The 21,706-nt window shown below is 44.2% G+C and overlaps 1 protein-coding gene and 1 long non-coding RNA gene across 8 annotated transcripts in view; one reads left to right on the top strand and one right to left on the bottom strand.

Moving 5' to 3' along the window:
- Positions 1-21,706, top strand: part of NDRG4 (NDRG family member 4) — a 336,309-nt gene that overhangs the window by 171,311 nt on the left and 143,292 nt on the right. The gene's annotated exons all lie outside the window — the stretch shown is intronic.
- The window catches only part of LOC117359581, a 33,755-nt gene that overhangs the window by 1,515 nt on the left and 10,534 nt on the right, over positions 1-21,706 (bottom strand). Inside the window, exon 2 of the long non-coding RNA XR_004539274.1 lies at positions 4,210-4,443. This is a non-coding gene — a long non-coding RNA (uncharacterized LOC117359581). The remainder of the gene's footprint in view (positions 1-4,209; positions 4,444-21,706) is intronic.

The raw sequence follows: 21,706 nt of genomic DNA, 5'->3' as shown, positions 1-21,706 counted from the left end.
CTTCAGAAATCCCGAAACCAGGAAGTTACAGAGATATTTATACACTTTTCTGGCTATACAACTGAATTCTAGAAAAAACTTCTCACTTTTCAATTAAAAAAAAAAAGAACTAGAGAATGACAGCGGGACAAATTTGTCTCCGTCCCAACAGGAACTCAATTTTCCCACCCCTTTCCCGCGAGTTATATCACTGTCGCTGCCCCTTCCCCGTTCCTGTAAGCTCTGCCTTAACTGCACAAGCCTTGGACACTTATGATTTTAAAGTGTTTCAGTCTTGTGCAGATGAGGACAGAGCTTGCAAGAATGGGGCAGGGGCAGGGACAGGAAAAGAATTCGCCAGGACGGGATGGGAAAATAAGTTCCCGCGGGGATGGAGAAAAATTTGTCCCTGTGTCATTCTCTACTCAGAACATCTTAGCGGTGGACCCACCCCCACCCTGAATATCCCTGAAATAAGCCTGCCATCCAAGAAACTGACTAGAAGATTCAAAAATGCAACAAACACATCTCACATCTACCCCCACAAAATGCATATCAGCAAAAAGAATAAACACCAGGGTAGTGTTTTAACACTTCACTTCTTAAAAATGAGTCAGGCACTCCAATTGTTCTTACATAAACCTCTTGATTCTTCATGTTCTATATCAGAATGGTTCCAAACAAAAACTTCTTCTCAGTATCCCATAGATAGGGTGGTTTTTTAATACATACTCAGATTTCTTTTAAAACCTATCACTAACCAAGGAGAGGAACATCAGAAATTGGGAAAGGGATCATGGGGCCTCTTATAGTGCACAGCTATTTCAGAACCACTTCATAAATCCCAATTCTACAACCATTTGTTCCTCCCCCCAACCTCCCTGTTTCTACATTTTGTTCACTACACACCTTTTTCAAATCAGTTGAAATATGAAATGATCCAAAACTTTCATTAGCTCTAAGTCCAAAGTAATTTACATCTGAACACAATTAAACCATAGGATTAATATTGTAAATCTGCTTTGGTATGTTCCATAAATTGTAAGTTTGGATTATTTACAATCTGGGTGGTATAAAGCAAAAATTTGGCAGGTGCCGTACCTCACGTGAAACCTTGAAACTGAAATAAATTCTTACATGTTCTTTGGGGCCGATATTCAGATTGCAGGCTGACTCCCTCAATCAGTTCTGAGCCTGGTTATTCAAAGCCGGGCCATTTCCAGTGATCAGAATTAGAGAATGACACGGGGAAAAAATCTATCCCCATTACTGCCCTGTCACCGGACCACCGTCCCCTTCATCGCCCCGTCTCCACCCTGTCCTCGCAGCATCCATGCAAGCCTCAATACTGCAATATTTAGCTTATTTCTTCCTTATAAATCAAAGTTCTGGCTGCTGAACTGGAGAAAGATGTTCAGCTTGCAGGGCTTTGTTTGTAAATTTTTATCAACACAACTAATATACTACTTTATCCTAAAGCAAAAAATAAATAAATAAATAAATAGAATTTTTTTTTTGTACCTTTGTTGTCTGGTCTCTGCTTTCCTCATCTTCTCATTCAATTCCTTCCATCCACTGTCTGTCTTCTCTCTTTGTCTTCCATTTGCTCTGTTACTGTGCCTCTCCCTTTACCCCCCCTCTCCCCAATTGGTCTGGCACCCATCTTCTTCTCTCCGCTCCCCTATAATCTGGCATCTCTGTCTTCTTCCCTTCCAGCGTCTTTTCTCCACTCTCTGTTCCCCATTTCCCTTCAGCGTCTTCTCCCCATTCTCTCTTCCCCATTTTCCAGCATCTTCTCCCCATTCTCTCTTCCCCATTTTCCAGCATCTTCTCCCCATTCTCTCTTCCCCATTCTCTCTTCCCCATTTTCCAGCGTCTTCTCCCCACTCTCTCTTCCCCATTCCCCAGCGTCTTCTCCCCACTTCCTCCACCCCCACCTTCCCCCGGTCCCTTCAGCATCTGTTTTTCTCCACCCCACTTTTCTTCCCTTTCTCCCTCCCTGCCCCTTACCTTCGTGGCAGGCAATTTCTAAATATGTTTCCTACCAGCAGCTAGAGCGTTGAAATCACGTGTGGCTACAGGAAAGGTTGTCTCTAATGCAACTTCCGGTTGTGTCAGATGACCTTTATGGCAGCCGCATTCAATTTCAACGCTCCGGCTGCTGGTAGGAAACATATTTAGAAATTGCCTGCCGCGAAGGTAAGGAGCAGGGAGGGAGATGATCATGCGGAAGCGGCGGCGATCGGGCTCAGGCAGCAGTGGCGATTAGGTGGCAGCGATATGGAGGAAGGGAGATGCTTGGGCGGCAGCAGCAATTGATATGGAGTATGGAGGGAGGGAGCACGATCGGTGACCGCGCGCATTCCCTCCCTTCATTGCAGAGACAAGGCCATTCACCACTCCACGGGGCGGTGAATGGCCTTCTCCCCATTCTCGCAGCAACCACCTCTTTTCTCTCCCCTGTTTCGGTGGGTTACCTGCGGCTACCCGCAGGTAACAGCCACCGTGTCATTCTCTAATCAGAATTGAATATCTAGTCTCTTTTTGGTCACAACTTAACCAACCATGCCGGTATTCAGCACTGGCTGGCTAAGTTTGTTGCGGCCAAAGTTAGATCAGCTATTTTTGCACCCTGATTTGGTCGCTTGACTTAGCTGGCTAATGGTTTGAGTTTAGTGGTAGCTGACTAAATCACGCAGTGTAGTTGGCTAGTTGCTAGTCGCTAACTGCTAATAGTCAGTGGCCATCTCACACTGAATATTAGTGCTTAGGCCAGCTATGTGCTATTTAACCGACCAGGCCAGACTTCAAATGGTGGATTTTATACTTTAACCACAAGGTGTCACTGTCCCAGGGCAACAGGTATTGCCCTGATTTTCCATTAGTTGACAGAACACATACTGGTGTCGATGCCAGGCCGATTCCAGCGAGTAGCATTGAATATCTGAGTTTTCACTGGCCGGCTAGTGCATGCTCAGTTAAGCTGATATTCAGCACTAAACAGGCATCAGCTAGTGCATAAAGATAGGACAGCTATTTATGTAATCCTTCTATACACTAATCTTGCCTGGTCAGCGCTGAATATCGAGGCATAACTTTGACCCACCCCTGAAATGCTCCCAGAACACCCTTGAGATAGCTATCTCATGGTTATGCGCTAACCAAAAATATTCAGCAAAGATAACTAGTTATCTCCTGCTAAATATTTGTGAATAACAGGTTATATGTGATATAACTAGTTCAGCCATCGCTGACCGGTTAAATCATTTTGAATACTGGGATGATAGCAACTAGTACCAAACTACACATTTCAGTCTTTATGTGCCGCTGTACACAGCAACCATTAAGAAAGCTATTTGGGTCAGTCACTAGGTTTCACAGCGGAATTTACAAAATATGATAACACTTCTGAATTAGTAAGAGCCAACCAAGCAGGCATGGGTTATGGCAGCAATGGGAGGAGGGCTGCCCAATGAGGATATCATGTGGAACATGTCTCATGGAATTATTTTTAATCCCTCTGCATCTGTAAATCTGTTTGTATATGTGATTGAGTGTTTCTGCATTGCCTCTGTGTGTGTGTCTAACTGCAAGAGCAGAGAAAATGAGGGGGAGGTAGTTTGAAAAGTGAATTTCCCTAGCTGTCATGTTTCATTGTTTCTAAGTTTCTGTGTATACAAACTGGAGCTGCTTCTCCCAAAGAAAGGCATTTAACCATTTTTTGTTAGATCTTATTTCTCTAGGTCCAATCTAGCTCATTTTCAAACTCCAGCCCCTTGATATTCAGTGGTACTTAGCCAGCTAAGAATGACTCCCTGTCATCTAAATATAGCTTAGCTGGCTATTCGCTGATATTCTAGTAGGAGGCAGCTGGCTCACCAGATTGGCCAGTGACGGGGTACGTCACAACCAATATTCATCAGCTAGCTGGCTAGAGCTAACAGCTAGATAGACCCACCTATAAAGCAGGTCTGGCTTTCGCCGCTTTGCCTTAACTGGCCAGCCCATGAATATCGCCTTAGCTGGTTACCGCATTTTTCGCTCCATAAGCCACACCCTAAATTTAGAGGAGGAAAATAAGAAAAAAAAATTTGGAACCAAATTGTATACTAATATATACCCAGCACCTTTAAATTCTGTCCCAGCCCCCATCCCCCCAATCAATCATCACTTTATTATTATTACATTATTGTGAGGTCATTAACATTTGATTAGCAGAGGCCCTTCTACCTGTAGCAATGAGCTGTGGGAGGATCATGGCTGATTTCTCCTCTCCTTCCAGCTGGGGATCGAAGTTGTGTCTGCTGGTGTAGCGCTGCTGCTCCGTGTTGGTTTCACTTTCAGATGCCTGTTTGCTGCATTGTGGAAATTGCTATCGTGATTCTGAAGACTGCTGGACTAGAGAGCCCATGCCGGGCCCTGATTTGGGTTATTCCAGTCCCTCCTGACTGTTTTTGATGCCTGCTGAGTATGTAAGGAAATAGGAAATAGGACCATCTCACCCTGACCCATTAGACTTATCCTTTCCCCACCCAATCCCAACAGCGTAACTCCTTCCTAAATCAGCACAAAGTCAAGCTGCCTAAAAAGGTTTTTAAGGTACACTAGTTCCCTTTAAGAAGAAAATGCCATGATCAGCTCAGCAGCGTAGGCAACTTGTCCCTCTGCACGTGATCACAGCAGAAGAGATGCCTAATCTCTCCTGCCACCATCCGCCACAATCCCCCCCCCCCCCGACACATCATGGCAGGAGAGCTGCCCAATCTCTCGTGGCGGAACCCCTCCTCCCCGAAATGGTGTGCTCTTCACTAGCAGGAGGGATGTCCAGCCCCTCCTGCCAACACCCCCCTCCCCAAACTGGCACACTTCATCGACAGGAGATGCCCAATCTCTTCTGTTGGCCAACTCTTCCCCCCCCCCCAGAACCGGCATGCTCTTCACCGGCTGGAGGGATTCCCAGTCTCTCCTGCCGGACACCCCCCACCACCTTGCCAGACCTAGCCCACCCTCTGGACCCCCTCCACCCCCACCAGGACCTTCCTGAACCTCCCCCCCCCCCGAACCTCCCTCTAACCTTTTTTTGATGGCTAGTTGGACGGGTCCTCCAGCTGGCCAGCAAGCCTGCCTTCATCTGAATGGCAAGCCTGCCCCTTCCCAGTGCATTGTGGGATGCAACAGGGAGGGGCCTTGGGCCTGATTGGCCCAGGCGCCTAAGGTCCCATTCAGATGAAGGCGGGCTGGATGGACGGAGGGAAGACCTGTCCGTCCGGCCATCAAAAAAAGGTTAGAGGGGGTCCTGGTGGGGGTAGAGGGGTGTCCAGGGAGTGGGGTGGGGTTTCGGCAGAAGGGACTGGGCATCCTTCCCGCTGATGAAGAGTGCACCATTTTGCGGGGTTCTGGCAGGAGAGATTTGGCATCTCCTGTCGCGATGTGTCAGAGGGGGGTTGTGGTGGGTGGTAACAGGAGAGATTGGGCTTCTCTCTTGTTGTGATTGTTGCGGAGGGGGGGAGGGAAACAATTCTACGATTCTCTAACCGGTGTTGTTTATGACAGACGCTGGTTAGAGATGCTTTTAGGCGAAGGACATAAAAGGTCTTGTTCTAGACATTTTGGGCTTGGATGAATTTTTGAACGAGAATGGGTATGAAGATAGATGATTTAGTGGCAAACATCTGGACGTATAAGCAGACTATTCTAAAAAATTAAAAAAAAAGATATTTTGTATGTACTTTTTGAGAATGGACTGTAGACGTTTCCGACTTTGGGCGACTAGCCTTCTAAGCCCAAAATGAACTTGGACGTATTTTTTTATTTTGCCCCTCTATGTGTTTTATTAACCTTCTCAACTAAGATTTTTCCTCAAAGGGAAAGGTATTTCTTTTTGACCCTTAAAACTGAGCTAAATAAGCATTATGTTAGTTTAGGATTAAATTGATTATTTCTCGCCTAGACTACTGTGATTCCCTCTATAGAGGAATAACACAAAAAGAAATTAGGCGCCTGCAGATCGTGCAGAAGGTTATATTTAAGGTCAAAAATATGACCACGTCATGCCGTTATTTATTAAGGCCCGCTGGCTTCCTATAGAACACAGGATAGCATACAAAATCCTTCTGTTAACGTTTAAAATCCATTCTTCCAATACCCCTGATTTCTTGAATAGAGTACTGATTCCTCATGATCCCCAAAGAACCCTCCGCTCCATTTCCCAAAACCTTGCTGTACCTTACCTGAGACATATTTAATGTGACCATACATTTTTTCAATTACCATTCTCACTTTGGGGAACGCTGCTCCAAAGTATTTAAGAGAAAACATGACTATTTTAGACTTCAAGTCTTAATCTCTAAACCTTATCTATTCAAGGACGCATTTAACCGTTTTGTTAAGGCTGTTTTTTTTTTCTCTCTGAACATGATCGATTCATGTGATATCTGCTACCTTCCTATTGTCCGTTCCACTTGTTCTTTCTCTTTAAATAATGTAGTTCTACCGCCTCCCTTCTGTACCAGTTTATCTGTCAGTCTTGTATTGTAAAGCCTTTGTACGATATACTTTTGTTGTACCCTGTATTTTTTAAACACTTGTATTTTAATATGATATGTGCACTGCCTTGAAGTCTGATTTGGCAGTATAATAAGATTTTAATAAACTTGAAACTTAGCGAGCAATTCCATTCTTTTTTTCCTTGATATTTTTGGGGTTTAATTACCATCTTCTTGTGGTTTTAGATTCTTTCCTCCTCCAAATGTGGACTGCAATCCTGTTTATATTAGTTTTTTGTTGATTATTGGATGAAATTTTTGTTGAATTGTTTCCTACAAAGTTTGCCTTTTGTTGTATATTTGAAATCTAATTCAAAACAAAGATTACAAATGTACTGTCCAATATTCAAATCGATTTACGAGGGGGTACTGAAAAGTTCTCAGCCCAACCAACCAACTTCCTAAATTCTGAGTGGTGTATTGTCATTGTAGCTAAATAGAGTGTTATCTTATTTCATTAAGTACCAGTTTGCAGAAACAGAATTCTATGTATTGACATTGTTTCAGATCATTTATTGAACCATATCCACATCATTCTCTTCATGAGCGACTCCAGCCCACTTAAATTGCTCTGGGCCACCTAATCCCTAATATTCAGCAGCATTAAACCAGACAGTTGGCAGGTCAGGGGCGGTACAAGGAACAGTGCTGGGGAGGAGCCAAGGGTTATGTGGGTGCTGGCACCTGTAGGGTTCCCATATTTGGGAAGAGAAAAAAAGAGGGCGCTTGACCCTCACCCATACCTTGCCCCCACTATGCCTTGCTACTGCCTCTCACCGGTTTTTGTTAAATCATGGAGAAGAGGGCTGAATATTACACAACAGGGCTTAGCTATTACCTTATAGTCTACACTCTGCTTCCTAATCTCCTTTCAACCCCCCCCCCCTTGCGGGATCAGATTCCCCCCACATACCGTCTCCACGGCTGCTGCATTAAATCTTTGGGCAGCTTATATCAGCGACAACAACATAACCTGCTACCATCTGCCTGCCCTGGAAGCTGCTTCTTTCCAGCAACTTCCTGTTCCCATGTAGGTGGGACCTGCAGAGAAGCAGCTTCCAGGACATGCCAACTGTAGCAAGCTTACATTGTTGCTTCTGCTGCCCAAAGATTCAATGCAGCTGCTGAGGAGGAGGTAGGTGGTAGAGTTGGGAGAGCTGGCTAAATCTGGACAGACTTCCTCCATTAAAAAACAACAACATCCGGGCACCTGGACAGTCCTCCAAAAAGAGGACCCAGATACATGGTAACCCTAAGCACCTGCAAAGCCACATAGATGAATTTAGGATAGCTCAAAAAGCTGTCCTAAATTCACCCACTTAGCTATGCAGGCCTTAGCACCAAATATCAGCTGGAAACCATATAACTACAAGGGTAAATCAAAAAGTAAAGGCAAAATACATTTAACGACTTTAATACAAGTAACTGTGAGCAATTGAACATATCACTTTTCCACATAGTCCCCATGCAAGAAAGACAAATTTGTTCTATCGTTCAACCACTTCCTTTACTTCATCATGCTTTGTCTTATGCTCTCTGGGTCACAGTGATGCACCCATGTCTCGTTGCTAGTGACAACAGAGGTAAGAACATCTTTGGGCACAGACTAGCCTGCCTGCTTCAAAGGGCTTTAAACTAGGTAAGTTGGGGGAGGGTACCCACTTATATACCAGAGCAGTAAGTAACAATCCTGATGTGGTGAACCAAAACTCCGCTTTTAAGTCCGAGGTAAGTACCCTCACTGCAAAAGATTCGCTAGGAGACACTGTAACTCAGATGGGAAACTCTCTACAGGGGCTTAGCAAACACAAAGAGTAGAGAGCTATGTATGTTAACGCACACAGCTTGGGGAACAAATTTCTAGAACTAGAAACAGAAATAGTGAATGCCGACCTGGATGTGGTAGCAATATCCGAAACATGGTTCACAGACTCCCATGGGTGGGATATAACTATACCAGGATACAACCTGCTTCGCCAAGACAGAGAAGGTAAGTTAGGAGGAGGGGTAGCACTTTACATCAAAGAGAACATCAAAACAACCAGGATCAATGATGTCAAGTACACCGGGGAATCCATCTGGGTAAACCTGGCCAGAGGTGGAGAAAAATGCCGATACCTTGGTGTAATATATAGACCTCCAAAACAATCGGAGGACAAGTACACAGAATTAATTGAAGACATTGAGAATATCACCCTACGGGGGGATGCTGTTCTGCTAGGAGACTTTAACATGCCTGATGTAGACTGGAACACACTCACAGCGACAACTTGTGGTAGCAGGAGGATATTAATGTCCATGAAGGGAGTACGGCTCAAACAAATGGTACTAGAGCCCACTAGGGCACAGGCCATCCTGGACCTGGTACTTACGAACGGGGAAAGCGTCTCGAAGTTCTCGGTGGGAGAAACGCTAGCCACTAGTGACCATAACATGGTATGGTTCAACCTTAGGAAGGGCTTCCCTAGATCACAAACAAAAACGAAGGTACTCAATTTCCAGGGCGCCGACTTCGCACGCATGGGAGATTTCGTCCATCAGACGCTGCAGGTTCAAGAAGTAACTGATAATGTGGAAGCTATGTGGTCAACCCTGAAATCGACCCTACACGAGGCAACTATCCGCTACATAAAATCGGTAAATAAACAACAAAGAAAAAAGAAACCCCAATGGTTCACTGATGAGGTCTCGTACCTCGTCAAGGAGAAGAAAAGAGCATTTCTTTCATACAAGCGTACGGGGAAAAGAGAAGCTAACGTTGAATACAGGACCAGGTCTGCAGCGGTCAAAACGGCAGTCAGAGAGGCCAAACTTCGAGTGGAAGAAACTCTAGCAAAGAACATTAAGAAAGGGGACAAATCCTTCTTCAGGTATATTAGTGACGGGAAAAAAAACACAAACGGGATAGTACGCCTTAGAACACCAGACGGGAATTACGTGGAAACAGATTCCGAGAAAGCCAAACTACTGAATGATTACTTCTGCTCAGTCTTTACTTGTGAGGCACCAGGGCACGGGCCACAACTGGAAGCAAAGACTAGCATGGAAGACCCATTTCAGAATTTTGAGTTCACACCAGCTGATGTCTACAGTGAACTATCAAGACTCAAGGTGAGCAAAGCCATGGGACCAGACAAATTGCACCCAAGAGTGCTCAGAGAGCTCTGCGATGTCTTGGCGGAACCGTTAGCCATGCTATTCAATCTCTCCCTAAGTACGCTGAGAGTCCCCCTGGACTGGAAAACAGCTAACGTCGTTCCTCTGCACAAAAAGGGTTGCAGAACAGAGGCTGCAAATTACAGACCAGTGAATCTCACATCAATGGTGTGTAAACTCATGGAAACACAACTTAAAGGTAAATTAGACACGATCTTAGATGAGGGGAATCTAAGGGATCCCAGTCAACATGGATTCACTAAGGGCAGGTCATGCCAATTCAATCTCATCAGCTTCTTTGATTGGGTAACAGGAAAGCTTGACTCGGGAGAGTCTCTGGACATAGTGTACTTGGATTTCAGTAAGGCTTTTGACAGCGTCCCACACTGCAGACTACTAAACAAGATGAAATCAATGGGGCTAGGTGAGACACTAACTGTATGGGTCAATGATTGGCTGAGTGGAAGACTTCAGAGGGTGGTGGTCAACGGCACCCTCTCTGAGACATCGGAGGTGACCAGTGGAGTGCCGCAGGGCTCAGTCCTGGGTCCATTTTTTTAACATATTCATAAGGGACTTGACCAGTGGGCTTCAGGGTAAAGTAACATTATTCGCCGACGACGCCAAACTATGTAATATAGTAAGTGAAAGCAATCTGCAGGATAGTATGACGCAGGATCTGCTTACGTTGGAAAACTGGTCCTCGACATGGCAGCTGGGCTTCAACGCTAAGAAATGTAAGGTCATGCACCTCAGAAGCGGAAATCCATGCAGAACTTACACCTTAAATGGAGAAACATTGGCTAGGACTTCAGAAGAACAAGACTTGGGAGTAATTATCAGTGCGGATATGAAGGCTGCCAAACAAGTGGAGGAGGCCTCATCCAAGGCAAGGCAAATGATGGGATGTATCAATAGAAGCTTCGTCAGCCGAAAACCTGAAGTTATAATGCCACTGTACAGAACCATGGTGAGACCTCATCTGGAATACTGTGCGCAATTCTGGAGACCACACTACCGTAAAGATGTGCTTAGAGCCGAGTCGGTTCAGTGGATGGCCACTAGAAAGATTTCTGGGCTCAAGGGCCTCTCGTACGAAGAAAGACTAAACAAATTGCAGCTCTACACTCTGGAAGAACGCAGGGAAAGGGGGGACGTGATTGAGACATTTAAATACATCACAGGACGTGTCGAGGTGGAAGACGACATCTTCTTTCTCAAAGGACCCTCGGTCACAAGAGGGCATCCGCTTAAACTCAGGGGAGGGAAATTTAATGGTGACACCAGAAAGTATTTCTTCACGGAAAGAATGGTGGATCACTGGAACAAGCTTCCAGTGCAGGTGATCGAGGCCACCAGCGTGCTTGACTTTAAGAATAAATGGGACATCCATGTGGGATCCCTACGGGGGTCGAGTTAAGAAACTAGGTCATTAGCACTCAGACTTAACGGGGTGGGTGAGTAGAGTGGGCAGACTTGATGGGCTGTAGCCCTTTTCTGCCGTCATCTTTCTATGTTTCTATATGTTTCTATAATTCTCTCCAGAATACTTGGATCAAGTTTCAAGTTTATTAGGTGTTTATATACCGCCTATCAAGGTTTATCTAAGTGGTTTTACAATCAGGTACTTGATAAAAGGGGGGAGGGGGTAAGATAGGTACATTAATATGGACTTACACTAGCATTCTATAATGGTAGGTGGACTTTTGAGATTTACATTCCTGGAGATGGGACCAGCACTTAAGCATTATTTTAGAAAACATGCACATATGCACTTATTTGTCCTGGCACATGCCTGGTCAAAGTTACTTCTGCTTCAGAACAATTGTAACCTTGTGCATGAGCTTTTCGGGAAGAAGGTTTATAAAGACAGAATATGCCATTTCTGCTAGGCACTCTTTTATAAGATAAATTCCCATGTGCATAGAAACATGATGACAGATAAAGGCCAAATAGCTCATCTAGTCTGCCCATTTGCAGTAACCATTATCTCTTCCTCTTTCTAAGAGATCCCACATGCCTATCCCACACCTTGTTAAATGCTAAGAAGATGGCTATCATTTATTGTATTTTAATTCCCAAATAATAACTAGCTTATTGAATATTAATGAAATTCTTAATTATTTCTAAGAGTTATAACAGCTTTTTTAGTATGATCCTTATACTGTATTTTGTAAAAAGTGAATGACGAAGAGGTGTGCTGAAAAATATTACCCTGGGTTAAATGTTCTAAAAATAATAATTAAGAAAAAAAAAAAAAGCCTTAAGTTCCTAGAATACAGAGCTGATGATAATTTCAGTTTTTCAAGTAATATAAAAATTGCCAGTGAAGAGAGAGCTATAAAAATTTCAGATGTATGACAAGATACAAGGGAAGAAAAAAAAGATACTGCTGTTGGCATGGGAGGAAAATTGATAGACTAGCACATGTGCGCATATGGTTGATTGTGATCGACCAGTAGATCACAAAGGCAACGCGAGTCGATCGCGTTGCCTTTGCAATGTTTTTCTCCCTGCTGCTTCCCCACCGGACTTACAAAACTTCACCTCCGATGTCAATTCTGACGTCGGAGAGGAAGTTCTGGACCAGTCAATCGCTGCCTGGCTGGCTTGGAACTTCCTTCCCGATGTTAGAATTGACGTCAGAAGTGAAGTCTTGTGGGCCTGGTGCTTGTACTCGCCAGGCCTGGCTCGGGGAAGCAGCAGGGAGAAATCGCGTTGGGGGTGGGGGTAGGGAAAGAATCAGGGAAATGGAAAAATCAACACAATGGCTGGGGGGCAGAGGGAAAGAGAAAGAAAGATAGAAATAGACGGCAGATAAGGGCCACGGCCTATCAAGTCTGCCCACTCCAATGACCCTCCCTATCTATCTTTGCGGATAGATCCCACATGTCTGTCTCATCTGGCCTTAAAATCTGGCACGCTGCTGGCCTCAATAACCTGAAGTGGAAGACTATTCCAGTGATCAACCACCCTTTCGGTGAAGAAGAACTTCCTATTGTCACCGTGCAGTTTCCCGCCCCTGATTTTCCACTGATGCCCCCTTGTTGCCGCGGGACCCTTGAAAAAGAAGTTATCCTCTTCCACCTCGATGCGACCTGTGAGGTACTTGAATGTCTCGATCATATCTCCCCTCTCTCTACGTTCCTCGAGTGAGTAGAGCTGCAACTTCCCTAACCGCTCCTCGTATGGGAGCTCCTTGAGTCCCGAGACCATCCTGGTGGCCATTCTCTGGACCGATTCCAGTCTCAGCACATCCTTGCGATAATGTGGCCTCCAAAATTGCACACAGTACTCCAGGTGCATGGATCCATGGATCTATACAGGTCCATGGATCTATACAGTGGTATAATGACTTCAGGTTTACGGCTGACGAAACTCCTGTGTATGCAACCTATGATTTGCCTTGCTTTGGATGAAGCTTGCTCCACTTGATTTGCAGACTTCAAGTTTCAAGTTTATCAAGTTTATTTAAGATTTGTTGAATCGCTTATTTAAATTTACTAAGCGATTTACAAAAACAAGAAAAATAATACAAATAAAAGGTTAGTTAAATTTTAATACAATGTTAAAAATAAAATTAAAATTATACAGACTAACGGACACATAAGGAAAGAAGGGTAAAATTACATATGTATAAAAAAACAAAAAGATATGAGGTAAAAAAAAACATGAGGTAAGGGAAAGAAAAGAGGAAAAAAGATAAGTTGAGGAAGGATTAGGAAAATTGGTTTCATACGTTATATGCGTCCTTAAAAAGGAAACTTTTTAAGCTACTTTTAAACTGCTTTAAATCTTTTTCTGTTCTGAGATACAGGGGCAAGTTATTCCATAATTGTGGGGCTATGACAGAAAAAATATCAGTACGACGAGTTCCAATAATTTTTAGTGAAGGGACTGTTAAGAGATTTTGGTTGGTTGATCTTAATGTGCGAGGAGTACAATATGGGATAAGTAATCTGTTGATAAATTGAGGTTCGTTTGAGCTCAATGTTTTAAAAACTAAAAGTAGTATTTTAAAGGTAAAACGATGAGAGATAGGGAGCCAATGAGATTCAATAAAAAGTGGTGTGACGTGGTCAAATTTTTTACAGTTATGTATTAATTTGATTGCTGTCTTCCCTGACAATCACCCCTAAGTCTCTTTCTGCTTCAGTTTTTGTCAAGAACTCGCCATTTAGGGTGTAAATCCTGCATGGATTTCGGCTTCCCAGGTGCATGACTTTGCATTTTTTGGCATTGAAACTGAGTTGCCAGGACCTAGACCAGTGCTCCAGTAGAAGTAGGTCATGCATCATATCGTCTGCCATTGAATTTTTGTCTGTTGTGCTTTTGCTCACTACATTGCTTAGTTTGGCATCATCGGCGAATAATGTTATTCTACCTCGGAGCCCTTCTGTCAAGTCTCTTATGTAGATGTTGAACAAGATCGGGCCCAGGACGGAGCCCTGTGGCACTCCACTTATCACCTCTGACATTTCGGAGGGGGTGCCATTCACCACTACCCTCTGAAGCCTACCTCCAAGCCAGTTCCCAACCCAATTGGTCAATGTGTCGCCCAAACCTAAAGAACTCATCTTGCTTAGCAACCTGCGGTGTGGTACGCTATCAAATGCTTTGCTGAAATCCAGGTAGACGATGTCCAGGGACTCACCAACATCCAGCTTCCTCGTCACACAGTCAAAGAAGAAATAAAGGCAGAAATAAAGAGGGGAGGGCCAGGGGGAGAGAGAAAAAAAGGCAGAAAGAAAAATATTTGCTTTACAGAAGAAGGAAATGCAACCAGAGACTCATGAAATCACCAGACAAAAAGATAGGACAAATGATTTTTTCAATTTAGTGATCAAAATGTGTCCGTTTTGAGAATTTATATCTGCTGTCTATATTTTGCACTATGGCCCCCTTTTTGTAAACCGCAATAGGAGTTTTTAGCACAGGGAGCCTATGAGCATCGAGAGCAGCACAGGGCATTCACCTCCCTTCTTCTGCTGGTTACTTCTCTTTCTATACAGCCTTGAATCCTTCTGGCTACAGCCACCACCTTATCTCACTGTTTCGATGCCTTCAGATCCTCAGACATGATTACCCCAAGGTCCCTTTCCCCATCCATGCATATCGGCTTCTCACCTCCCAGTACATATGGATCCATCGGATTTCTACCCCCCCCCCCCCCCCCGATGCATCACTCTGCACTTCTTCGCATTGAATTTTAGTTGTCAGATGTTAGACTATTCTTCTAATTTTGCAGAACCTTTTTCATATTTTCCACTCCCTCCAGGGTGTCCACTCTGTTACAAATGTTGGTATCATCTGCAAAAAGGCTAATCTTACCTTCTAACCCTTTGGCAATGTCGATCACAAACAGAGATGTGATGCCCAAAATTCAGCTTAGAATCCAGTGTGATTCAAAGTACTGCAACTTTTTCTTTAATGGGGACTGGGACACAAATTGCAGGAGTCAGGTTAAAAGTTTTCTCATTCTACTTATCCATACAGATTCTGACCTTAAATTCAGCCTCTGGTTAAAAAAAAAAATCCCATTTTCATTGTGTAAAACATGCTATTTCGGTGAAAAACATAAGCCACAAATGCCGCTGATAGGGCGTACAACTGAGAGCAGTGGGCTCAAATTCAGAGACAAAGGACCAAGGTTCCATAACACAACAGGAGTGGCCAAAAAACGCACAAAGTGGAACCAGAACTTGGAGCCTGGAAATAAAATTTGCAAAGCTTTATTGAAATTAGTAACAAAACGCATACTAGAACCTTGACATTAACCTTGACCCTACATAAGTCGTGTTTCAGGAAAGATTGCCTTCCTCAGGGGTCCTACATGGTGATGGAATTCAATAAGGCGTGTAGGTTCCAGTTTGTATTTTGTTACTAATTTCAATAAAGCATTGCAAATTTTATTTCCTGGCTCCAAATTCTGGTTCCACTTTGTGCAGTTTTGGACATACCGGTGGAATAGCCTTATAAAATTTACTTCCCAAACTTTCACCGCTCTCTTTATTCCCATTTTTCCTGGTATATGGGATCTCTTAGGGAGAGGAAATAGTGAATGCTGTGGATGGGCAGACTATATGAGGGGCATAATTGAAAGGGACGTCTAAGTCCGTTTACATCCATCTCGCAAATCGTCCAAAGTAAAAAAACAGCTTAAGACACATTTTTGAAAGATACGTCCAACTTTTTTTGCGTTTCGAAAATCTTCTAATTATACGTCCTGCCAATCTGATCATCTAAGCCACTAAATCGTCTACCTTTAAACCACATTTTCGTCCAACTTTCCGTTCAAGTCCAAAACGCCTAAAACAAGCCTTGTTGAGCGTGGGAGAGGTCTGCAAAGTGATGGACTGCACACTCAGACATGCCACCTAAGTAGTGGGGTATCTTACAGGGCACTGCTGTGAACTTCACAAAAAGGGTGCCATGTCTTCTTCTCTCTACAGCTCCCTTATAAGTTACGGTGAGCTCCCCAAACCACCTCCAGAATCCCCTAGACCCACTTATCTACCACCCCAATAGCCCTTATGGCTGCAGGAGCCACTTATATGCCAGTAAAAAAGGGTTTGGGGGGAGTATAGGGCAGTGCACATGTTTAAGTATCAATGCAGTGATTACAGGGGCTTATGGGCATGGATCCTCCTCTCTATAGAAACATAGAAACATAGAACATGACAGCAGAAAAGGGCCACGGCCCATCTAGTCTGCCCACACTAATGGCCCACCCGCTAACTACCTCCATGAAGAGATCCCACATGCCAATCTCATCTTTTCTTAAAATCTGGCTGGTTCCCTAACCCACCCCCAATACGACTTAAGCTGCCTCTGTGCTGGATGACTAGGCTTTCCTATGCCAGGCGGCCAGGTGATGATGGTCTGGAGGCTGAATTTTAAAGTTATGATTAAAATTTTTATGGGGGGGGTTGGTGATCACTGGGGTAGTGTGTGGGGGTCTGTTTTATGTGTTTGCAGTGCTTATCTGGTGACTTTAGGTGGGTTTTTGTGACTTAGACCATGTTTTACATGGTCTCAGTCACAACGCCCAAGTTCCACCTAGGCTCTGTTGTAAAACTTTCGGTTATACATGCTGTATGACTAAGTCTAAGCTGGCCCACGTCCCGCCCAACTCCCGCCCTCGACATGCCTCCCAAAATGCCCCGTTTAGCTTTGGTCGTTCAGCGGCACTATGAAGGTCTAGGTTGTTTAGAAATACTTCCAAAATCTGTTTTTAGTATCGGCACTTGGACGTATTTGGGAAATGTTTGTCCCAAGTGCCCACTTAGGCCAGTTTTTGGACGTTTTTCTCTTTCGATTATGAGCCCCTATGTGTTTCCATCTATCTGGGTAGGTTCCCTTCATCCTCTGTTAATGTATGAATGTCTTGCTCTCCCATTTTTAGAAGTGTTTAAATATTTTTCTGTGAAGGTCTTTATCTTTTTCTGCTATTAGTTTCTGACTTTCCGTGTCTATTTTTTTCTCTCCTTGTCTATCTTGCTCTCTCTATCTCTAAAGGGGCTTTATTTCTTCCTTTCTTATTACAATCTATTTGCTAGCGTGTGTGGGTGTCTTGCTTTTCTCCCTATCTTTGTGTGGCTGACTGGCATATTCTCCCTCCCATGCTTTGTTCCTTTCTGTGTCTCTGCAGTTCCTCCAAGGTGACCTTATGCAGCAGCAGATCACATGGTTTCTCTCCCATTCTTTAAACTCAGAAGGCTGGAACAAGCTTTCTATATAGCATTTCACTAATCTATATCAGCTATACAAAGACTGCAAGCAGTTGGAACTGGGCTAAACATCCTCTGATCTTATAGCACATACAGTGCCTGAAATGGGAGGCTGAAACACAAAACAAAGCAGAGGAACGCTCCTGTCTGTCACATCTGCTACCAGGGGTGCCCACGCTTTTTTGGCTTGCCAGCTACTTTTAAAATGACCAAGTCAAAATGATCTACCAACAATAAAATAATAAAAAAAAAACCACACAGCACACTGTACGCAGAGAAAATGTTAATTATCATTGATATTCCACGGGTTTTCACAGAGGTCAAGAAAGATGACTTTAAAATATTCAATGTCACCTCAGTAACAACTATACAAAAATAGACAAATATACCCCCCTTCCCTTTTACTATATCGCGAAAGTGTATATGTCTTTGGTGAGGCCACACTTTGCATGCTGTATTGTGTTCAGTTTTGGAGCCAATATCTGACAAAGGATATAAAAAGATTTGAAGCGTTCCAGAGGAAGGCGACAAGAATGGTAAGAAGTTTGAGCCAAAAGAAGTATGAGAAGAGACTGAAAGACCTAAATATGGAGGAGAGGAGAGACAGGAGAGATATGAACATAGAACCAAATCTTTTCAAGAGCAGGGAAAATGGTAAAACTAGAAGACATAAATTGAGATTGCGGGGGGGGGGGGTGAAAGGGGGGGGAGACTTAGGAGTAATGTTAGGAAATTATTTTTCACGGAGAGGATGGAATGCCCTCCCAAGGGAAGTGGAGAGCAAGTGGTGATGGAATTCAAAAAGGCATGGAATAAACATAGAGGATTTCTAATTTGAAAATGAATGGTATAAATTAAAGAACTAAGGCCAGTACTGGGCAGTCTTGCATGGTCTTTGTCCCATATATGGTGATTTGGAATAGGATGGGCTGGGGAGGGGAATCATTGGGAACAGCAGTAACTTGGAACATGAAAACGTTACTGGCCAGACTTTACGGTAGGTATCCTGCAAATAACAGGATGGTTGGATAGGCTAAAGTGAGTTTGAACAACTCCTCCAGCAGTTGGAACCTAGGACAGTACCAGGTGGACTTTATGATCTATGGCCCAAAGAAAAAAGACGTTAATTTAATCATGTATTTATAATGTTTATAACTAATGGGCAGACTGGATGGACCATTCAATTTTTTTCTTCCATCATTTACTATGTTAAATAAATAAATAATTTTACTTCCTTAAGGATATTTATTTTATATAACCTTTCTTAAGAAAAGAGGGATCTCCAAATTTCTTCCACACATTGATTTTACGTGTTTCCAGATGGCCCCAGAGGCTCCTTCACACTTCTCTGTGGAATGTGTAAGTTTGATCCTGTACCTACCCTGTTAATTAACTATCATTAGCTTCTCCCCCTTTAGAGTTAAATATGAGATCATAATCTTAACTTTCAGAGCTTTTCTTATCAAATGCCTTAGATATCTAGTGAACCTACTATTGTATTTGCCAACCTCATCACATGAGATCATTCCAGTTTGCCCTCTGGTTCCAAAGTCTATGTAACACATTATAGAGAAACATGCCCATGGAGTTGAAGAGAGGTATCTAGATGTTGTGTAAATCCAAATGTTTAAAATATGTGCCACCACTGAAATTATGCACAGATATTCAATTCCAGGTAATATCCAGGTACCGGTATAAAATATCTGAGTATGTGCTAGCACTTAACCTGATAATTACCAATATTCAGCCTTTAACCAGATAAATTAAACTAGACAAAGATAGGACTGCACCCCCCTTGAAGGCCTGTCCCACCCCCTTGTAGGCCTGTCCCCCCCTTGTAGGCCTGTCCCCCCTTGAAGGCCTGCACCCCTTGAAGGTCTGCACCCCCCCCGAATTCCTGCACCCCCCCGAAGGCCTGCACCCCCCCTGAAGGCCTGCACACCCCCAAAGGCCTGTCCCCCCTTGAAGGCCTGCCTGCCTGCCTGTCACCCCCCTCCCCCTTGAAAGCCTGCCTGCCTGCCCGCCCCACCCCGAAGGACCGCTCGCCCCCCTGGCCTCCCCGCACCACCTATGAAGCAGCACTACCTATGCTCCCGGCCTTGCCGTTCAGTCCCCCCACCACCACCCCCGAAGGACCGCTCGCCCCACTGACCTTCCTGCACCACCTATGAAGTAGCCGCAGCAGGATCGCGACGTCAGCTATCCCTGCGCTGCTTAGGCGCTGCTTCCTGCGCTGCGGTCCCGCCCCTCCTCTGACATTAGAGGAGGGGCGGGACCGCGTCGCAGGAAGCAGCGCCCAAGCAGCTCAGGGATCGCTGACGTCGCAATCCTGCTGCGGGCTGCTTCACAGGTGGTACAGGAAGGTCAGTGGGGCGAGCGGTCCTTCGGGGGTGGGGGGGGACTGAATGGCAAGGCTGGGAGCACCCCCTCAGAGCTGGCACCCGGGGCGGACCGCCCCTCCCGCCCCCCCCCTTGGTACGCCACTGCTGTGAAGATTTACAAAGGGACCTGAATAAACTGGGAGAGTGGGCGAATAAATGGCAGATGAACTTTAATGTAGAAAAATGTAAGGTCTTGCATGTAGGAAACAGAAACCCGATATACAGCTATACGAGGGGAGGGCTGGCAATGGGTGAAAGTAGCCTAGAAAAGGACTTGGAGGTACTGGTGGACAAAACAATGAAGCTGTCGGCAGAGTGCGCAGCGGCCTCTAAGAAGGCGAACAGAATGCTAGGTATTATCAAGAAGGGTATCACAACCAGAACGAAGGACGTTATCCTGCCGTTGTACCGGACGATGATGCGCCCGCATCTGGAGTACTGCATCCAGTATTGGTCGCCGTACCTTAAGAAGGATATGGCGATACTCGAGAGGGTTCAGAGGAGAGCGACGTGTTTGATAAAAGGTATGGAAAACCTTTCATATGCTGAAAGATTTGAGAAACTGGGGCTCTTTTCCCTGGAGAAGCGGAGGCTTAGAGGGGACATGATAGAGACTTACAAGATCATGAAAAGCATAGAAAAAGTGAAGAGGAATAGATTCTTCAAACTTTTGAAAGCTACAAGAATGAGAGGGCATTCGTAAAAATTAAGAGGTGACAGATTCAGTACCAATGCTAGGAAGTTCTTCTTCATCCAAAGGTTGGTGGACATCTGGAATGCGCTTCCAGAGGGTGTGATAGGACAGAGTACGCTATTAGGTTTCAAGAAGGGATTGGATGATTTCCTGAAGGAAAAGGGGATCGAAGGATATAGATAGAGGATTACTATACAGGTCCTGGACCTGATGGACCGCTGCATGAGCGGACTGCTGGATGCGATGGACCCCTGGTCTGACCCAGCAGAGGCACTGCTTATGTTCTTATGTTTTCTCAGGGCCTGGTCTATGTGAGTTAAGAGCCCTTTTTACCTGATTTAATTCACTTTAAATATTGACCCCCTTTTAAAGAGTTTAATAAAAAGAGTGGTACCTGATTTAAGTTAGCAATTTATTTTAGTTTGTATTTTCTATTTCTGTCCTATCGGACCAGAGTACCAAATCATTGAATTCAAGGGACCTAAGGAATATATGCTTTGGAAAAGGCAGTTTTCTTTATATAGACAAATACCTCAAATAGAAGACAGTATGGTGGCTTTTTGTAAGTCCAGAGGATCATTTTCAAACCTTTCAGAGAACATGCAGGAAAGTATCCACAAGCTTGCAAGCAAATTGTAAAAGAGGAACTTGTGTAGACTTCCATAATGAAAATTCTAAGCATCCTTCACCTAAATTAGGGGGTGAAATTATTCTTACACCCATTCCAAAGAATACAAAACATAGCTTTTTGGGTGGGCTGACTGGCTCTGGAGTCTGTGTTATTATGCAGGCTTGTGAATAAGCGTGATTGGAAACAGCTGGGACTTCAGTAGTAGCTAAGTCATCCTTTTTTTTCCTTCCTAGCCTGTTGCAATGCTTATGACTGTTTCTGTGATGCAAGAACTCTTCCGCTCAATGATTTTTGATGTTTTTGCTCCAAGGGTGTTTTTATGCTTATAGGGTGTTTTTTGGGGGACTACTATTGTGCTTCATTTTTTCACCACAGTCATTTTGTTACATCTAAGACACACAGTGGAGTTTTTTTGCCAGATGAAGCTGAACTGAGGCTTTTTCTCCACTTTTTATGTGTGTCTTGGCTGTTGGGTTTTGTTTGGATATTTCAGACAGTGCTGGAGTGCGAGTGTGGCCTTTCAGTGTCTCGAGAGACCCCGGATGTTCCATGTGGGGGTATTTTTTAGTAGTGTGTTGAATGTGTATGCC

Source organism: Geotrypetes seraphini, chromosome 4 (assembly GCF_902459505.1).
Source record: "Geotrypetes seraphini chromosome 4, aGeoSer1.1, whole genome shotgun sequence".
Lineage (NCBI taxonomy): Eukaryota > Metazoa > Chordata > Amphibia > Gymnophiona > Dermophiidae > Geotrypetes > Geotrypetes seraphini.
Note: the sequence above shows the minus strand (reverse complement) of the source record. Positions and strands in the feature narration are given on the sequence as shown.